Raw genomic sequence first — 4,007 nt, 5'->3', positions numbered from 1 at the left:
CTGTAGTTCATTGCTCTGCCCATACAGGTGGCTCTGACCCTGTCTCTAGAGGAAATGACTGAGCAGATGCCGCTGCAAAACTAGCAGCCATAGAAGGGCCTGGATTAATTTTAACATTAACAACCACTGATAATTTAAATTTATCACTTTCCTATAATGAAAAGGAAGTGGAAAAATGGAAACAAAAATTTAAAGCAAAACAAATTAATGGAGTATGGGTGTCATCTGAAGGAAAACACCTGCACCCTAGAAGTTTCTATAACCAAATTTGTCAATCTATTCATAAAAATGGTCATTTTGGCACCCAGGGCATCGTGGACTCTGTCAAGAGAGTATGGATAGCCCCTGGTATAACTACTATAGCCTCTAAAGTATGTTCAGCCTGCCCTATCTGCCAGGCATATAACCAACATGCATATCGTGGAAAAGCCTTTGGGGGACGTCCTCTGGCTTACACACCTTTTGAACATCTACAGATAGATTTCATAACAATGCCAAAGGCTGGACGTTATAAATTTTGTCTAGTAATTGTAGATCAACTAACCAGATGGCCGGAAGCATTTCCTATGACCCGAGCCACAGCAGATTTTGTTGCAAAGATACTTTTAAAAGAAATAATTCCTCGTTTTGGCCTACCAGCACGTATTGACTCCGATAGAGGGAGTCATTTTACCGATTCTGTCTTAAATCAAATATATTCTTGCTTGGGGATAACTCCAAAATTCCATGTTCCATATCACCCCCAGAGCTCAGGCCAAGTGGAGAGGATGAATAAAGAACTTAAGACTATGATTGGCAAATTATGCACTGAGACCCATTTAAAATGGCCTGAAATTCTTCCTCTGGCCCTATTTTATCTTAGAAGCAGGCCTAGAGGAGACTTACATATTTCACCATTTGAGATGCTTTTTGGACATCCACCTTTCTCCCTGGCTTATACATCGCTATTAGAGGGAGATATTACTATTGCTTCCTATATGCAGGAGTTACAGCACAAACTACGTGAACTTCATGAATCCGGAGCTGCAGTACAAGCCGGACCATTAGACTTTTCTCTGCATGACCTGAACCCAGGAGATAAAGTTTATATCAAGAATTTCAAGCGAACTGGAGCAACTCAACCTTCATGGGAAGGACCATTCCAAATATTATTAACTACTCCAACATCTATAAAGATTGGAGAAAGAGACTCTTGGATTCACTGCTCACATGTGAAGAAAGCATCTTCTGCTGAGACTGATTGACTCTATCCTATCATATGAATTGTGACTCTATCTTATCATATGAATTGGAGATAATAATCCATAGACAAATGGATGCTGTTTTTTCAAGAATATATTGAATTACTGATTTTTTTCTTATTTTTTCTTATTTCTTTTATTTTTTTGATCAGAATATTTGATTTTTTTCTCATTTTTTGTACTGAAGATACACATAATTAATATTAATATTATTTTTCCCTGCAGTAATACAAGTTAATATATATACTCTTGCTATAATATCAATATATGCCTAAAAGCTTTAAACTATGGGAACCTGCCATTTATTGATAAAATATTATAGGACTGTGATTAATGTTTGTGTCTGATTCCAGGAAAAGGGATAAAAACAAGGAGCACAGACTAAACCTGAATAGTGCCAATAGAGCACACAAGAAATATTAAAGTGAGACTCGAGGTTGCGACGCTTAACTTATGTTTAAGTCGTAGGACTTCCTTGTATCTACACTCTTTTCGAAGTACTCAAAAAAGTACAAAGCTTGACTATCATGCTGGCTCCCTATATCCCTGAGGAAAAAATCAGACAAGGGAATGACATTTCCCCATCAAAATAGAATTCTAATTCTTTCCTTCTTATATTAAGGCAACTTCCTGTAGTCTTGGCTACAAATGGCTAAGTGAAATATTACTGCATTCTGTCCTACATACTTGTGGGATAGAAATTACTTTAAACTGGACCTATACCAGGTCTATTTTGAATTTTTCTTATGTTTTTGATTATTTTTCTATTCTTTTGATAATTGACACATACACCCCCATAACTGAACATTTCATTCTGAGCTAAACTTGATATTTTTTTTAAATACTTACTTCAGGGGGGATTGTATTTTAATTTAAAATATAAGAATTTTTGAATTTTTTTTGTTTGAGATTGTATTTTTATAAAAATCCAAGAATTTTGTTTAAGATTTTACTTTTATAAAAAAAATTCAAAGATTTTGATTCTGTTTGAGAAAAGATCTTCAAGAAAGAAGCTTGAAACTTTTATATTCAGAGAATGAACTGTTGCAGAAAGATGCCAAAAACCTACACTTCATCAAGAAGATCAAGAATGAACTCTGGATGTGATTGATTGGACTGAACTTTTGATTGAACATTTATTGTAACTGTACACATTTATGCCAAAAGGGACTGCCCCTAATTTGGCTTTCTGTCAATGAGCCTAGCAAACATTGGTTTTGCTTTCTTTTCTTTTCTATTTCCTCTCTCACTATTCTAATTTCTCTTAGAAAATTGAATATTGTGTATATCTTTAGTTAGAAGTGAATTTAGAACTAAAAAATGATTATGTTAAATGATCAATGGGGAGACTAGTCTCCCAATGATCATCAGGGGGATTGTAAACCTTAAAATTCCTTAGACTTCTAAATGTTGGAAATTTCACCATTGGGAAATTTCATACTTGGAAAATTTCTTACTGATAGTCTATTGGAATGTGAACCCCATTGGCATGGGAGGTTCCTCCTCCTCCCTTCTTAAGATTACTTTAGGACAGAAAACTTTTGCTGAACAATGGAAAGGACTTTGACCTATGCTTAAGCATAGAACAGGAATTTCTTTGAGTCATGATTGATTTTAGAATTGATACAATGGAGATACTTGGAATCAATCTCCACCCTACTCAGTCCTAACAGGATTGAGGAAGGGCTGCAGCATAGATCAAAATTTAATTATTCCAATCTCTACCCTACTCAGGTTAACAGGATTTAGGAAGGGTTGTAGCAAAGGATCAAAGATTTAATTATTTGAGGATATGACCTTCAACAGACATGTGCAAAGCCAGAGACCTCTGGGAGGTCCTGGGTTAAGCTAGAGCCTCCATTGGCACAGGGAAATTGATGGACAGTGATTAGTAGATGTGAGAACTGAGGGGAGGGAACTTGGATGGTTTCCTTAAAGATAGAGGGGTCTGAAGACTCAGGTGGTGGTTGAGGAGTTGGTCTGAGTGGTTGGAGTGGGCTCTGAGAAGCTTGCTCTGAAGGAAGCTGAAGGTGGGGGCTCTGAGACTGTTTCTCCATTTTCGTCACGTGAGTAATAGGGACTGATCTCCTTTCTTTGCCCCAGCTATCTAAGGGCTTGGGCCTTTTTGGCCCAGCCTAAACAGAGGGGGTATTTAAGCCCTATTCCCTTCTCTCCTCTTCCTCTCTCTCTCTCTAATTCCTTTCTTCCTCCTGTTTGTAATTAAACTCTATAAAAGGCTGACGGCTGACTTGAGTTTTCATTTAGGAATTACATAGCTGAATTCCTTGGAGACCTTAAATTAATATATATCAGTCTTTTAAAGTGATTTCCTTGTCACACACATTACATGTATAATGAGAAGAATCAAATAAGCCCTACCAGATTTAGAATCATGGACAACTCTCAGTGTAGGATTCAATGCTGAATAACTTCGTACTTTTTGATGAAACAACAAAAAAAAATTATGTTAACATGAAAGGGAGTATTATTTCTCTTCATCATTTCCCTTCCATTATGGCAAGGTTAGGAATAATAGCTAAGTGTTTTATCTCAACTATATTGGAATTTAACCAAACTTTTTATTTTGGCTAGCGTGAGATCTTATCTCTACTGTTTTATGGAAAAAATATCTTCTAAATTCTTGATGTTCTTAGAAATAAGTTTTTAAAAAATCCTTCTATGGCCCAACATTTTCAAAAAGCATTATTTGAAATTGTTTTTATAAGTTTCAATTTCCTATTAGCAGAATATGTGCTTTGGTTTTAG

Source organism: Monodelphis domestica, chromosome 5, assembly GCF_027887165.1.
Source record: "Monodelphis domestica isolate mMonDom1 chromosome 5, mMonDom1.pri, whole genome shotgun sequence".
In the NCBI taxonomy this organism is placed as follows: Eukaryota; Metazoa; Chordata; class Mammalia; order Didelphimorphia; family Didelphidae; genus Monodelphis; species Monodelphis domestica.
The sequence above is the reverse complement of the archived record's forward strand: the minus strand, read 5'-3'. Positions refer to the sequence as shown.